Source organism: Anas platyrhynchos, chromosome 13 (genome assembly GCF_047663525.1).
Source record: "Anas platyrhynchos isolate ZD024472 breed Pekin duck chromosome 13, IASCAAS_PekinDuck_T2T, whole genome shotgun sequence".
In the NCBI taxonomy this organism is placed as follows: domain Eukaryota; kingdom Metazoa; phylum Chordata; class Aves; order Anseriformes; family Anatidae; genus Anas; species Anas platyrhynchos.
The window spans coordinates 1,467,619-1,484,869 of record NC_092599.1 but is presented as its reverse complement, the minus strand read 5'-3'; the positions used below and the strand labels follow the sequence as shown (position 1 = coordinate 1,484,869).

The 17,251-nt window shown below is 42.9% G+C and overlaps 1 long non-coding RNA gene across 1 annotated transcript; it reads left to right on the top strand.

Annotated features, from left to right (window-relative positions):
• Positions 1 to 2,198: 2,198 nt before the first annotated feature.
• On the top strand, positions 2,199 to 13,687 carry LOC140003565 (uncharacterized). The gene is made up of 3 exons (XR_011812454.1): positions 2,199 to 5,325; positions 12,834 to 13,011; positions 13,555 to 13,687. It is a non-coding gene; the product is annotated as an uncharacterized lncRNA (long non-coding RNA).
• Positions 13,688 to 17,251: the final 3,564 nt, after the last annotated feature.

The following is a 17,251-nucleotide window of genomic DNA, read 5'->3' as shown; positions in this document are numbered from 1 at the left end:
AGAAGCAGTAACGCTACTGTTATCCTGTCAGCTGCAATCATCGAGGCTGTAATTTTTCAAAATTTTTTTAACTTTAATTTCAGTACAAGCATCAACTGCTTAAGAGTACAGAACCCAATATTTGTTTAAATGAAGGGACTAGGTGTAGAGATACAGCCTTGTAGTCACGATTTGTGCAACTAAAATCTATTATGAAAATAGGTAGAAGGAAGATTATCTGAATGAAAGTGAATTTATCTAAATCATTAATGGACACTGGTGTTACCATGTTTGTGCTGTGGTGCTGCCTGTTTTTGAAGGATGTTTTGCCTAGGTGAAGCAAGCACATTGCTTTAGACTTCCACACCTCACTGAACAAAAATTGGATGGAAAAAGCCTGGAGTCTAACTCTCCTTTCACCTCCATCCACCTGCCTTCTCCCCAAAGTCAAAGCCAAACTGGTGTTGTTCCTCGAGGCCAGGGCAGGCGTTGATTGGCACCGTGCTGCGGGTGGCTGCTGGCTGCAGAGGGCTGCTTTGGGTCATGCTGCTGCCCCACTGGGTGCTGCCAACAGTGCAGCCTGCTGCCCAGGGAAATATGCTGTTGTGGGTGACGAATCTGAGTGTCATGTTGGATTAGATTGGGGCTTTCTATTTTGCATTTATTTAAGAAAAAAAAAGGCACACAAAACCCCCTTAGCTTCATATTGATATAGTAGAATAATTGGTTTAATTAGTTAAACCTTTCCAACTGCATACAGGAGGAAATGGCATGATTTTTCATTTATTACCATGCCCTGTTGTTATGATAGTCTGAATGCTGAGAAGACACTCCTCAGAGATTGTTCTTTTGATTTTAATGCAAAGATATTTTTTCACGTCAAAAGCTCCGCAATGAAGAGTAATTCTCCATAGCAAGTAGCCGTGCTGGGTCTGATTTACGCTGCAGACTGCTGCTTATGTAAAACAAGGAAGATGATATAAATTGGAGGTAATAGGGTAGAGTGTGGAATAAAGATCATGTTTTGCACTCGGGCGGAATTCAGCACCTTCCCCCTGCTAGATGAACAAGTTCACTTCTCTCTAGAGATCCTCTGCAAAATGGTCAGCGGGCACTCAGCTGGGGGAGCTGCTCCGGTGGTCGCGGGGTGAGAAGCACACAGGTGTTTGACCTTTAGGGCCCAGTGATATACTGCAATACATCAAACATCAGAAGGGAAAGAATACGTTCTTTTGGTGTTGTTTCACAGGATTTTTGCCATGAAACAGAGTAAGTTGTATAATGCTGCTGGTGCAGGTGAGTGCCTGGGAAAGCACTTAGGGCTGGCTGCTGAAGCTGCTGTCGGGAGGAGGCAGACACCCTCTGTGCTTGTAGGAGCAGTTCTGCTGTTTTCCTTTGTCTGCTGGGGGGCTTGGCTGTGTTCAGTTTGTTGCTTTGTGGTTTTCCTAACTATGCTTGTTGGGGAAAGAAGGAATTTCATATGGAAAGATTTATTTGATGAAGAAATTATCCATCCAAAAGGTGACATCCCATTATTACCATAAAGCACAGCATTTACATAAAGCTTTTGTTGTTCCATTGGGTCCTATAAAGAACCCTTCTTGGTTGTGCAAGCAAGGATTTTAACGTATGTTTTATATGCAAGAAAAAATGGCTAAGAATTGGAGAGAGTTTTGTAGCTGGCCATTGGGAAAATCAATGGCAGCCCCAACTGCATCAGAGCATCCCACTCGCTCACTGTGTGAGCACTGGAAATATGTTTTACAGCTTTTAGCCATATATTGGGCTTATTGATAACTTTCTGTTTTTCAGTTCTATTATTTATGGCAAACAGTGTAACCCACTGTAAAAACACATAAAAACAGAGGCAGTGCGTGGTCCAGCTTGAGATGTTTTGCAAATACAGATGAGGTAAGAAAAGCCATAAAAGCTTCTGAGGCCTGTTGATTTTTTCCCTTTGAATCCATCTATCATAAAATCTCATAGAAGATGAGATGTACTGCAAACTCAGAGGTAAAGATAATGTGCTCTTTGTTGCTGCTCTTTGTGAAATCTCTGGCATGCTAGCAATAAATTCAGGTCTTGTGGTCATCACGGAAGAAGGGAGTTTTACCAGCTCGTATATTTTCTGTAGCATTTGATAAATCCTCCTCTTTCAGGGAATGCAAAATGGCACTGCAAGTGGTCAGCTCCTGTGCTGGGGGAGATGAAGAGCCAAGTACTTGTGTTTTAGGACAACTGCAGCCAAAACAAAGCAGGGAAATCACTGTTGGTGTGCATCTCATGCTTAGCACACGCTGAAATCAAACTTGCAGAAACAAGTCATGTAGAACATTTTTTTACACTCTGATGAGTATAAAATATAGAAAACCTATTTCTCTTCTTGCGTTTAACTGCTAAAGGAGTTTGTCAAACTGCTGCTAAATGTGCACGTGATATCTTTTCCAAAGGATGGGTGCAGTACGCTGTTGATCACAAGCATAGTGGCGCAATACAAACAGCGATGCGGCGTTGTTTTCCCTCGGCAATCAGCTGCTGCCTTTGCTGCTCTTGCTCTTCCAGCTAGAAGTTAGCTGCGCCAATTACTTGCAGCTAGAGAGTGTTTTAGAAACTAAATATGCTTAAAGCACAAATTCATACAAGTGAAGATCTCGTCCCACATCAGTAAGCCTCATACCAACAGCGGTGTATTGTACCTGTGGATGCTGCTGCTGCCATTGGGAAGTGCCACAGAAAACAGATAATTTTTCTTGGGGTGGGGTGGGTGTTTCAAACACCCAAATCCCTAGTGCTGTGTATGCAGATAGCAAATGAGCAAAGCTGGAGTTGTGAAGTCACTCTTCAAGACTCAATGCTGAAGTTTAGGTGAAAGCTGGAAGGGTTTGCAGTGTGTTTCAATGTGATTAAGTTGCAGTAATTCATCTCTACTGTTAGAAGGATAAAAAAAATATTTTAAATATTGACTGAAGAAAGCTAATGCTGTGACTGTAAAGGGAATCAAGCCCCACAGTATGCTTGGTGGGCTTCTTCCACCATGTGTGAAGCCCACGCTGAGGGGCCGTAAGCCAGTGCTGGGCCCACCTGGGCCTATGTAGGTGCCCTGCAGCACGAGTGTGCTGGGTCCAGGCCATTCATGGCAGTGTGACAGCCTGTGTGCACGGGACACAGGCCTTGGTGGGACCTTCAAGTCCTTCTTTTTCACCAAAGAAAGGGGAAGAAGGCTGCAGGCAGGGCAGCCCTTCCCAGGTCTGTGAGCAGGGAAACCTCAGGCCAGGCCTGTGCAAGCTGCGGTGCTGGTGGGAGGGCTGGAGGGCTGGAGGGCTGGGCCCACCCGCCTCAGAGAGCTCGCTGCAAGTCCCAAATCTACTTTCTTCATTCCTCTGCTGCCAAATGGCAGCTTCTGACAGCTTTTGGCACCCTCTCAGGCTGATGGCTGAGGAGGTGACCAGCAGGAGGTGTCCAGCTGTGGCTCCGGCCTGCAACAACTGCCAGGGTCCCATTCGTCCCACACAGTGCTTGGCCTGGTGGGTTTTGTTAATTGTTAAAACCTTCCTTTGTGCTTTCCTTCGGATGATGGAGGACAATTCAACATGAAGAAAATGAATTTTCCTGTTTCACATTTTCAGTTTTGCTTTTTTGTTTCTTCTTTCAGGTTTTAAATGAATTCTAGAAAACAGCTGAAGCAATATGGAAAGAGAGAAAGATTGAAATAAGCATTGATTTTTACAGAGTAATAATTTATGGTACCAACTTAATAAGCGGTGTGACATGAGCAGCTCACCATCCATTTATCATATGCTGATAGCTTTTGATACCTGAATTTTTAACACCACTGCTTGCTTTTGATATAATAAAGGACCTGCCAACGTTCCCATTAAAAACTTTAGATTTTAGGACTTTCTGCTTTGGCTACAAATATCTGTACTTGTAATCTATGAATTAATATACAGAGTGGCAATCTATGAATGACTTATTCCAGCAGCTATTAAAATGTATATATATATAAAATAAATAAAACAAAACAAAACCTGTCATTTTTGAACTTCAGGAGGACATCTTCCTCCTTCCAGAAGAAAAGGTTTATAAATCCTTTTCATTACATCCACTGTAAAAAAGTTTATAAACTAAGAGGCAGTTCCAGAACTTTAATAAATCAGCTCAATTCCACAGTTGTCAATAAGGAGACAGCAATTTACATTAAAGGGTTCTGATGAGAGTTGTCTTGAGCTGTAGTTTGCTGGCACAATAGCTGCAGGCTGATCATATATACTTCCAGAAGCTACAGTGTGGTTACAGCTGGGGAAATGAGTGCACAAAAATAGCATCTGAGCATCCATGTTTGTGCTATTCGGTCCCACCTCAAGGACTTCCCAGACCATTTGGGCCAGCTTAGAGGTCACATCCGAGTCTGGTGACTGCCAGTGTTTCAATAGGGCTTCAGACAATAACATCAAGTCGAGTTATTTCTGTTTCTCACATCACCCTCTTCTGATTTAAAAAACAACAACTGTGAAGCAGAATAAAAAAGCCCTGACACTCCCGAGCTGTCTGACTTCACCACGCCATCTGTACGATGCCTCGCTTGACAGCGAAATAATACGTACATGTTTCAAATAGTTGTGATTTATGTCAAGGTTCTCCATGCTTGCTTTAGTGAAACCCACTTTAAATAAGGCAATGGCTAATAATTCCCAGCATATGGCTGTCTTAGGTGCCAAGTTTTTGGAGTGCTGGAACTTTTGCAGAATATCTGTGGGCCACGGTCCTGCGGGCTCAGTGCTTGGTGCCAGGTCCCGCAGCCACCGAGCAGTTGTAGGGTTCCTCACTGCTCCGTCTTGTGGCCTGGGGACGTGTGTGGAGGCAGGGGATGCCTTGATGTTATTGTGAAGGCAATAGTATGGAGCTGTGGAGTTTGTTTTGATAAAAATACCTATGGGAGAATATAAAGCCATTGCTTCCACCAACAGCTACAGCGCTGTCATTAAGGCCGTGCATCGAGAGCCTAAATGAGATATCTGGCAGCGACTGGGCTGTGTCAGCTATCGCTTCGTTGCCTTGGGACTGGGCGCAGGCACCGGGGTTTCCAGGGTCAGGTTTACAGTGTTTGCTCAGAGAAAAAAAAAAGCATTGCTAGATAGCCATTTAATAGAGTAGTTTGGAGAGCTGTCTGTTCTGAAAATATTTCTCAGCTTCTAAGCCTGAAACCTGCGTCCTCCTCTCCATCCTTTCTGGAATATATATGAAGACCTTTAATGAGTAAAGACAGAAATGGCCTCACCTTTCCATTTTGCTGGCTCAAGGACCCATAAAAGAGAGACATGGAAAATATAAATTGTGCATAATGGGGTAAGATTGAAAAATAAGGTAGCTCTTGTGCTAAATTCTATTTATAGCCATAGTTTGCAAGGAATTGCAATGAAAATGTTTTGTGATTTTGTTTGTCTTATCTGAGGTTGTAGGGATTTAATGTACCATTTATAAGTCATTAGGCATTTACATTGTGACATTTGATCTCCATGTTTATACTTTATTACTGTAGATTGCTTACGGAGGGGAACGGGAACTGTGAAATTTCAAAAGAAATTACAGTTTGTTGGTTTTTCAGTAACTGGATCATTTAAAAGCTCCATTTTTAGTAAGAAATAATGATTTGCTTTATTTAGTGACTATTTAAAATGCTCTTGAGGTAACTATTGAATATCTCGACATAGCAGATAAATCAGTAGCAGGCTTAAAATTAGTTTTGTGCAGTTATATATTACAATATGTTCTGTATTACGATTCACGTTATACATCCCTTGTACACTTGCATGTTAGATGGGGAGGAAGAGAGAGAATCTGTTTCCAAAGCTGTTTCTAACATATGATCATTCTTACCCCCTGAAAACCTGCCAGGATTTGTCTTTGAAGCACAGAACAGTTTTATTTGGGTGTTTGTGGATGGTCTCTGGTATGTTAGGGCTGGGCGCTGGGGGTCCCCATGCCAGGGCACTGCTGCTGCCAGCGCTGCCTTGGGGGGGCCCTGCCCGCACGGCCCTGCAGGTGCTTGTCAGGGCCTTTCGTTGTTTGGCTGATGGACATAAGTATGAGGATTCACCCAAATATTCCCCAAACCAGTGCTGACAAACAGCTGCGCCTGCCTCAGAAAATAGTTTTGTTTGAGGCTGAAATTACTAAACTCAGCCCTGTGTTTGAGCAGGCCCACAGGGCTAATTCCAGCCGGCCGACTTTGTGAGAAATGCACAAGTGCTTTGTTGCTTTTACCATTAGAAACATCAATTACATTATGATAAAAAATAAAATAAAATAAAATAAAAAAAAGAGAGAGGGAAAAGCAATAGTGGTGAAGAGAAGGGCCGGCCTGCCGTAGGTGTGATGGCAAATACCAGCACGTCAGCCTCTTCTGTCTGTACTAACCAGCAGCGCGACGCAATGTTTTATCTTCTTTGGCCTTGAACCTTGTTATTCAGAATACCATATAATAATAAAGGAAGCATTTTGAGTGATTTTGTTAGAAATACATCAGACTGTCTAACAGTTTGTTGGCATCAATAATTCCCTATTAAGCCCTCTACACCCATTATGGTTTGTGCTTTCACTTTTTTTTCCAAGTTAGTTTCCAGGCAACCGGCAAGAACTGAATTACATTAAGCTATTAATTCAGGACCGCACGCCAGCACGGGCTTCTTCAGCGGATTTGTTCCTCTCCCATACAAGTTTCCTCATAAAAACCCTTTTATTGGTTTAATCTTTGGTGGCACCCAATCCAGAGAATTGATTTTAAAATTGAAATGCCTGTGCTTCACGATTGTTTCTTTTCTTTCTTTTTTTTTTTTTTTAATGCTTGCTGGTGGGGTTTATTGTGGATGTGCAGTTAAGCAGAGGTCTGTGCTAGCACAGCTAGATACAGCAGGTACCTCTGTGTTCTTCAGCATCATTCTCTGACATCCCCTCACACTGAAATCTGGACTAAGAAGTTACTCGTGACATTGCCTCTCAGGATGCAAATTAGAAGAACGATTTTCAAGAGAATTCAACCAGTTCATTAATACTTTTAAGGAAAGTACACGTATGCTAATAATGCTAAAATGAAGAAGCAGTAGGGAGGTGTAACCACTCCTTGCAGGACATGAAAATCTTTGTTGGTATTCAAAAAGAGTTATTTCAGTGCTGAGCTCCATTGCTAAATGCCTGTAGTGGTGGCAAAGGGCGGTGGGCTGGCTGCTGGGGAAGGAGCCTCTGCGCTGCCTCCCAACACAGGCAGAGAGGTCGAGCTTCTTGGCTCTCCTCCGAGACCCAGTGGGAAGCAGGTACCTGCCAGTGGGATGGCTATTTGGGGGTGGAATTGCAATAATTATGAGTTACAAAACTCAACCTGTGCATTGCATTGAGCTATCTTACGTTTTATCTGGAGGTCAGGGAGGTCATTGTGCTTTCCACAACTTACATTCACTGGGGACAAATGCAGACACTCCAGGTGTTTTTACTGTCTTTTTCAGTCTTTTTATTAAAGTCAGTGAGCTGGGGAGGTCTGTGACATGTGGGAAGTTGTGCTGGTGAAATATGGTAAATTTACAATTAGAACAATCAATTAAAAGAATTTTTAAAATAGTTGAATGAGTATGGAATTTAAAAAAAAATGTTTTTTTTTTTTAATTTTTATTTAAAAAATAAACTACGGTTCTGAGCTGTTTCCAGTTCTGTTCTTTAGAGATCTGTGATAAAAGTTTGAATCATAGAGGTAACAAATTCAGACCACAAAAGATAACTGAGTCTACATAAAACTTATCTCGAAAAACAAAATAATTAAAGGTCTGCTGTTTATAAGCAAGGTGTGCATAAAATATGCTCTTCCCCGTTGTAAGAAGCCATAAGAACATGTACAGCTAAAAAGGATTTTTATGCCTCATCAGTCGCTTGGATATTTCAGAACAATTATAATTACCAGACTAAGTGGTTTTCCCCCTTTCCATTTATCACACGATAAAGCTGTTGCCATCCTGAGGGTGTGTGGTTCTCTCAGCATATCCAAAAAACCCGCGGTCAACATGCTCAATCTAATCGCGTTCTCTGTTTCTGGGACATACTTTATTAAACATTTTCATCACTTTCAGCTGTGCATTCGTACCTCAGCAGATTTATATCTGTAATTAGGGGAATTGTTATTTACCAGGAGAAACAAAGCTAGTGAAAAGACACCTCTCAGCAACATGACTCAAGTGTCATGAGCTACTACCAATTTCATATTAATAATACAGTTAATTCTTTTTGCTACAGGTTAGGAATGTGTCTCATGTTAGAAACCTTTGGAAATGTTTCAGAAATGCCGGGCAACAACTATTTGTGACTGTCCAGTTAGGGATAATCAGATGTGTAAGGGAAGAAAGTGATCTCTCTCCAAGATCTACGTTCAGTAATGAGATATTTTTACTTAAGCAAGTCTCCAACAGATGGTGTTTCTAAATTTTGAATATTAGGGCTGTTTTTGAATGAGGCCTCCACGCAGTCTGATGTATTGCGGATGAGACTTTGCATTTCGGCTGTGGCTTAGAGCTGATCGTGTTGTCCCTCCTGCATGCAGTGAGGCTCCAGCTCCCGGTGCTGTGCCAAGGCAGGCGTCTGCACCGTGACACCGTCGGGTCTGCAGCCACTGCCACCAGAACTTCTGCTCCCAGGGAGGTGGCTCCTCCAAAAGTCACATCTATGAATGATACCTGGAAGATGCAGCTGTTGTCAAAAGTCAGCTGTTCATGGTGTATGCTCCGTAACATGTCTCGTCATGTATTATACCAGTTTCTTAGTCATTGCTACATGAAACTACGGCAGTCTGTGCTCAGCACTGCCACCTTCACCAGCCAATTTTCTTCTCGAACGGAAACTCATCAGTTTGAAAGGGTTCTGTGAATTCTGTTGCCTTGACATTATGAAGCAGTGATGTTGTCATTCACTAACCAAGTCTTTATCAGCAGCCTTGTGGTTCCCTGGGGACAAAACACTGGAAACGACACCTCGAGCCAACACGCCTGGTAGCACTGCACCATCGTGGTACCGCTTTGCCAGACCTCATGCTTCTGACCTGCTGCCAGTGTCCCAGGAAGGCTCCCTCTTCTGCTGGGGAGAAACTCCCCACGCTCCCCCTTGCTCTAATTCAAAGTCAATTTGTGCTCGTTTGCTCAGCGCTAACAGCGGTCACTGTGCTCAAGTGCTCAGACCCTTCAGGCAGCTTTTGTAAAGAGGCTCTCCCACCTTTTGTGAATAGCAGCAGGGCATTGTCTTGGCTCTGTTCCTGGAGACGTGTTCCTAGTTCAATCATTTCATGAATGCGAAGCATGTAGGGACTGCATCTTCGTGGTTTAATCCCTTTTCTCCGAAGCAATGCAAGGTGCAGCTTGCTGACCTGGAAGGCGAGCAGGCTGGGCTGCGGGTGCCTGCACGCGTGGCTCAGGAGAGCAGCTTTGGAGAAACATCACTGAGGGTAAATGGAAGAAGAGAAAGTTGAATTCAATTGCATTTTAGTAACTCCAGATTGGTTTTGAATCATATTTACACACTTTTCTATTCCTTGTATGTTCACAAGTTTTACTGCTGTGGCTCTAAGTGTCTTGGAGCGACGTGAATTAGCAGGTACGCTGTTCCCATCCAGAAGATGAACTGCGCTAGCAGGGAATGAGATCGCTCCCCAGGGCCCTACCCAGGAAAACTGCAGAAAACCTGGAACTGAACCCATATCTCGGGGGGCCCAAATGGCACTGAGACATATGGCATGACAGGCCAGTAACCATGAGCAGGACGCTCGGCTCAAGTTTTAAAACTCAATTCATATGAAGTATGCTGACTGAAATAGGTCCGTTTTAGGCAAAACACTCCCTGCCTCTTACAAAGACCCAGGAGCTTTGCAGCTTTCTCTGCATTGCTTCCAGCGGTTGCTAAATGTGAGAATTTTGTGCAGTTTCAGATTGAGAATGAAAGTGAGAAATCATTTAACACCCTGAGCACCAACGGGAGCAGCGGTGGGAACAGGATTGATGGAAATGCCCCAAATTGATGGTGGTTTTAGGATGGTTGTTTTCATTGTTGGTTGTAACCTTTCTGTGAATGCTTTTCTAAGTATATATTTCAGCAGAAGGCAAAGACTTCTTGCAGGGTGAACCAAATAAGAAATTACAGCTCTTGAATGAGAACTGCGCCCATAAAATGAAAAACCTGATGTGACACAGTAAAAATGGAACCATTGTCCTAAAGTGGTTAGGTCTGACAATAAATGTGTACTTTTATGATTAATTGATTTTGTCATACCAATTCCTTTTTGTTGTTGTTGTTCGGTTTTTGTTGTTGTTGTTGTTCGTTTGCTTATATTGCGAAGACTTAAATGATATAGCCACTCAATGTCAATTAAATAATTTTAAATAACGCAGCTGATAAACCTGCCTTGTTTAGCTACTGGCTTTCTAGCTGCTGTGCTTTTGCTGGGTGATATTTGCTTCTCCATGGTCCTGTTTCTGGTGAACTTGCACAAGATGCTGGGTGGGGCTGGACCAGGAATGGCCAAGCAAAGCAGTTATGTAAACGTGTGCTGCTGAGAAACCAATGTCAGAGACCTGGACATCAAGAGCACGGGTGGGGTGAAGCAAGTCTGTTCCTGCTAGGATTGTACTAATGGTATTTTTTTTTTTCCTTCTCCTGATTTCTGCTCCTTTAGATGGGAAAAATATCATAATTGTATTGGGATAGGCATGGAAAATGAACTCCAAAATACTTTGATCTAGAGAATTTGAGCTTAGTTCTAGTGGGAATTAGGAAGGAGAAGTTTCAACTAATTTATGTTTGAAATGCCTTCATAACTTTTGCTTCATAAACACAGAGAGAGAGATAAAATGATAGTAAAAATTCATATTTGGGAAATGGACATTCTCCTTCCCGGCAGTAAAAACTCAAGGCAATTTGCTCTGTTTGAAGGAGATTGTTAGCAGTTACTGTGATTTCCGATGATGTAGCTTTAATGTTCAACATAGCTTAATCTTGCCACCTATAAAACATTCCTTTGATGGGAAGTTGATGTTCTATGGGTTTGAATCCTATCCATGTGTGGAATTAATGCCTTGGTTATAAAGGATAAAAAAGAAACCTCACGTAAAACCCACGTGGTTGCCTATCCCCCGAGGTGGTCGGCACGGCCGTGCAGTGCCCATGTCCCTGGGGCTGCACAGCCACAACCACTACGGGCTGCAGGGCTTCTGCTGGCTCCAGGCTTAAAGCCTCGCCCTGCCAAACCAGAGACACTCGCACGCCACCACTGTTGATGGGGGACTTCTTATGTAATATACTTACTGTTGGAATACCTAAGTGTAAATGGAAAAGCTAAGAAGAAAATGCAAGAAGAGACCTAAGAGGCTTGGGGATTTTTATTTTATTTTATTTTATTTTATTTTATTTTATTTTATTTTATTTTATTTTATTTTATTTTATTTTATTTTATTTTATTTTATTTTATTTTATTTTTTTATTTTATTTCTTGGTATTGAAAGCAGGGATGCTGGCCACCACCCTAACCTGCTCCGTGCTGGCTTTTTGCTCACAGTCCCTTGGGGAGACTGAGCTAGGGGCCACCCATCCACCCCACTGGGAAGGGCATATTCCATTCTCCACATATTTCCCTGAAAAAAAAATCGTTTGAAATTAAACTTAGGCCCAGTAATGCATGAAGAAATCAGATCCTATCACCTGGGAACAAGCAAATTTATTCAATGGGTGAAATAATTCCAATCTGAGGGAATATCTACCTCAGGATGTTTTTCCCTGTCTTTCACTTGTTCCTCTCTTCTCCAAAATCCCATTTTTAATTTTTCTTCCTTGAAGAGAATGAAATGAAAGTTGCTAATGAATCAAACAACAAAACCAAATAATGGTGTTTGTCCAGGATTCAGATTTTTTTTTCTTCTATGGCAGAGCTAGGAATCATGTTCACATTGTGGGGCTCCAGACCAGGCTGTTTCTCGCTCATCAGCTGTCCCTCCAACTAAATTAACTGTCTGAAATTAACATACATTCCAGCATCACTTTTTAATTTAATTTTCCGTTTCTTTAAACTAAGTTGCTTTTAATAAAAAAAACTTATAAAAAAGGATTTATTCTTGTCTTCTAATGCCAACCTTGAGCCACCATTTTTGTGTTTAAAAAATTTCAATTTGATTTAGGCAGAGTTATAACCTAAATTAATAGAGAAAGCAGACTAGATATATAAGAAAACTCCTGAATTTACAGATAATGCAGAACGCTATCAATGTAAGTAATTAAAGGAGAAAAACTCTCCTATTCTAATTCAAAAAATAAGTGATGGGGAAACTTGTACTGCTGTGTGAACATTTCATTTCCCCATAGTAAAAGCATGTTTGTATCTGGGTCGAGAGAAAAAAAAAAAGTTGCTAAAATTAAGCAACACTTCAAAGTTTGGATTTATTACATGTGAGTGAGGCTCAATAAGAAATACCGAGTTGTTGTATGGTCCAAATGATATTTTCTTAATGGGAGGTAGAGTTTTGTGTTTGATTTCTTTTTCTGAAATATTTACCAGAAAATTAACCGCTGTGTTCTGGTCCTGCAAATATCTACACCAGTTTTTCATCTTGTGTTAGCAGGATTTATATGCATAACTATTTGCTGAACTGAATCCACGACCTACAGATTAGGTGTACGGGGGGATCTGGCAGGGATCTCGTCGCTCCTGTTCGACCCATGCACTGGAAGCTCCACGCTGTGTTTCTGATAGAATTAAGCAGCAAAAAAGTGGTCGGTAACAGCCCTTTTCTGGTGAAATGCACCAAATCTCTGACTAGGAGGTGTGCTTTCCCCCACAGGTGAAGTCTCCCAAGGTATCTGCTGCTCCCGTGTGTGTCAGATCAGTGCCTTTCGGCCTGACGTGGGTCTCGCTTCTCCTTCTGCCTCTGCTCCAGGGAAAACATCTTCACAAGGAGCCTGTTACTTCTGCTGGCAGGGTCTGATGCTATGTCCCTTGCTGGGATGGCTTAGCTTTAGGTTTGTGATTTTACGTATATGGAAGTTTGTGAAAATGTCTTAGTTTTTGCAAGCCTTTATTTAAATAACTATATAAAAAAGCTAATTTGTCATACACAGCATCCCTTCCAAGATATGCTGTGTGTCCCTCTTAAAAAAAATCCTTACCTTAATAATTTGAAAACCTGGAGTAAAACCTGCACCTGAATTTTGATTTTGAACGTGGGTGGTTTGTGAGCTGTGGATTCCTAAATTGCAGCCTCAGGTGCCATGTTTCCAAGGCCCAGCTTTGCAGAGAAATTCAGCATTTCCCACGTGAGGTAAGGAGCGAGGGTGGTGTACAGGGATTTTCAAAACCACCCACACTTCCCAGCTGCGTTGTTTTGGGGTGGCTCTATAGGCTTTAGCAACCAAACTCAGCTGCCTGCAGGGCTCCTGGGACGAAGCATCTCTCCCCTTCCCCCCAGAGCTGCAGAGTTGGGGCTTTAGCCGAAATCCATCACACCTGTGATCGCTGTTTTCACCTTCTGGGGTTTTCTTTTGTTCCCCTCTGTTGTCCTGCAGATTGGGTGCTTCAGGGTGACCTCGGACTGGCAGCTGCTGATCTCTGGCTGCAGCCCACTGCTGGGGTGAGGAGCAGGGCACATCCAGCCCTTCCATTGTCCCAGGCCCTCCACCTACGCCTCTCCCCCACAAAAGCTGCTTTTTTTTTTTTTTTTTTTTTTTTTTTTTGGGGATCTAAGACCATGAAATGATCAGGGCTCAGCAGGCTGAAGAGATCCGTCCTGTGGTTCAGCACACAAGTTTCACTCAGCTCCTGGAGATGCAGCCCTGTAATATACCAATACCACGGTCATCTTTTCTCACAGAGGGGGAAACAATGGCTGTAGGCATTTAAAAACAAATAAATAAAAATGCAAACCCATCACATTTTGTATCACCATTTGTGTGGAGGCCCTCAAACAACTCAACTCCAAATTTCCCCCTTCTCAAAGCTGCCATGTGAATAACAAAACCCACGTTGTTCTTGGGTGTTCTTCTGAATTTATTTTCTGTCATCTTCTTAAGGAAAGAAAATACAGCTTCTCTCACTTAGCACCCTTTGGGACGGCAACAGTAGATGAAGAGCAAGCAATCAACATGTCAGGATAAAATTAGATTGCCACAGAGTACAAGGTTTGATCCAATATCTGTATCAGATTTAGTTCTCAGCTGTGCACATCACAATAAAATAATACTTGCTGTTCGTTGTCTAAAAGCATGCTCCAAGAGCAGCCCTAGCATGCTCCACCAGCACCCAGCCCAGCGCAGAGCCAGCCCAAAGCTGCCCCGGAGCCAGGGAGAGCTGGGCAATGGGTCCTCAGCCAGGGGCTTTGCTCTGCAGACCTGCTCCTGCTTGCTGATGTGGCCTTGCAGACGGCTCTTGTAGGGTCAGGGCCTATCCAGTGCCTGCTGTACAGTTTGCTAATAAAACACTGGCATTTTGACATCACTTTTTGAAAAAAATAATAATATTTCCTCCTATTTTATTGTTAAAAAAAAAGTAAATAAAGTGTTCATTCAAAAAGTTCTGCTGTGAGTCAAAGTTTTTTGGTTAACATGACGCATCTAAAAAACTGAATTGCCAGCAAATGAGAAAATGACACCTATGTGCAGGGATGACTGAGTCTGTCCATGCCCTATTAAAAGCTTAGAGCCTTTTTCTACCTGTTTGCACATCCTATTCCAGCAGGCTTCCCATCGGCAGTAGCTGCCTGTGCAGGGGAGGCAGCAGGCTGCCAGGTTTGGCTGGGCCTTGCACAGGAGCCTTGTTGTATTTTCACCCCTGGCCATGCAGTTTAACGGCACTGGTAATGGCAAAGTCACGGATCTGAACTAACTGAGGGTAAAATCAATTTTCTGTTAGGTGTAAAAATATTGATACGCACACGCCCGCTCTTTCCGTAGCATTGCAGAACAGTTAGGCTCCTGTTTAAGGGATTTAACCTCGTTCTGCTCGTACTCAGCTTTCGGATTCGTACTATGAGACTGCAAGGATGTCTCCTGCCTTTGTGTTATTTCATCCTTCTGATCTTTTAAATTAATGAGTTTTCATCGACCCTGGTGGAAGTGGATCAGGTCTGAGCTTGCCAGGCCATTCCCGGCAGTCCCAGATCTGGAAGCAGTTCGCCTGTTTCAACACCCGACCCAGCACCTCTGAGTGTGTTGTCTGAACCCACTGATTTAGCCATATGTGTCCTGCTGCTCCTGGCTGGCAGGTTTTTAGTAAAGAAAACTTCGTTTTTGTTCTGCAGTAGCTCCAAGTTGCTTTGGGTTCCCTTCTACACTCACTTAGCTCCAGAAACCTGCCTAGAAAGCTTTTATTAGCCCAGGGTTTCCTGGGAGAGGAAATTGAGCGCCTGCGTTTTCCCAGTCCCTAAATGAGATTTGAAAAACCTCATTTCAATAATTATAATAACAAAGCATCCCAGAAAATAGAAATAGGATCACCTCGCAGGAGGCAGAGCGGCCCCCAGCAGCCTTGCGGCTCTTCCAGCCCCACGGTGCTGCTCTCCAGGGCCGGCTGTACCAAAGGCATTGCTCCTGCTGTGCCACCCCAGCCCAGGGGCTGCCTTCTGCTGAGGGTAGTGGCAGCATTTAGCAGCCCATGGGGCACATGTGGGGCTGAGGAAAAGAGTCTCTTTAAAAGGGAATACAATGGGGCATACAAGTTGTGATTAAGAATCATAAAAGAGGGAAAAAGTTTGGTATGTATTGGTATCGGCAATTCTCTATCAAAGCAAATGAATGAAGGTAAAAATGTGTTAAAACTTTGTTAATAGGAAAGCATACAATACCTTTAGCTGGGGAGACTGGGCCATCAATGGATTTTTCCTATTTGTTCACTGTCATAGAAGGGCATAAAATCTGGCGTAGGTCAGACTTTACGCTAAATGGATGGGGAGAGCCATTAAGGGAATAAACAAAATAGGTGGGGAAAACAGCTGCGTTCTTATAGAAAGTACACAACCATGAAGAGACCTTAAAAATAATTTCAAAGCGAATTTGCAAAGAGCACTCGTGATTTCTGTCATAGAGCCTTCCAAAACAATCTCACGGCTCAATGTCTGCAGTCACTGGAGTGCAGAGAATTACGTAAGGTTCCTACTCTGCTTTGTCGTATGCTTACCTCATATTCTCAATGATTCATTATCAAGATTTGTCAGGACTAATTAAGACGAGTGCCAGCTGTGATAGAGTTTTTGGTATCTGGGCACCTTGCTCTGTGGGGGTGTGACCGAGATTGCTTGTTGTACAGAATTAGCTAATAGCAAGTGGTGATTTAGTGGCTTGCTGCTCGCTGTGGTCTGAGCTGTTAACAGAGGTGAAGCTGTTTAGCAGCCCCTGGGGATACACCACTTCGGTATATGAAATTGAGTTTTCTGTAACTCTATTAAAAACAAAACAAAACCCACCGCCAACAAAGAGAAAAATTATTAAATTACACGTATGACTTTCTGTTTTATGGCAAGTCACCTTTCTTTATTTAAATGAAAATTAGTAAGTACCCACTAAAAGAGTGTAACTTTAAAGTCAGGAAGGTACGAGAGAGAAAATTCTGCATTTGGTTATGGCTTTGAACGTGAGTTTTAATTCTGATGTGAGCTGTCCAGCGAGCTCCTAAACCTCTGGAAGCAGTTCACAAATGAGTCCTTTCTGGCCCCAAATCCAGCCAGGACACAATCTACTGCACCCTACTCCCAAATAAACAAATAAATAAGCAGTGAATTTCTGGGCAGAAGTGGCAAAGCTCATGCAGAGGCATGCAAGCTGTGAAATGGGGTGGCCTGAGGGCTGCTTGGCACAGAGGGGAGCCTTTGGTTCTTGAAAATAAGATTATGGAAAGCAAGCCTTTAGAAAAACCAACTCAAACTCAACACCTCAAATCAGCGGTATTTTTATCTTAATCGCTGTGTGCCTGTTGACCAATAGCCCTTCTGTAAACAAGGATAATAATACCACTTATCTTGTGAAAATAAATTACTGTTTTTGAAGCACTCAGACGCTATAGTGATGATCAAGATAGGAAAACCCAGGGAAAAGTTATTAATTCTGCCTCACACCAGAAGGACCACATCACAGTGTGTGCAGGCGGGGGGGGCTGAAGAAGCAGTCGTGCCTCTGGTGTTTCCTATGGTCGGTTTTGCATGCTGGGGGCTTCTTGCTGAGGGGGCGAGGGGGCTTTCGAAGGGAAATGCTGGGGCAGGGAGGGGACGTGGGC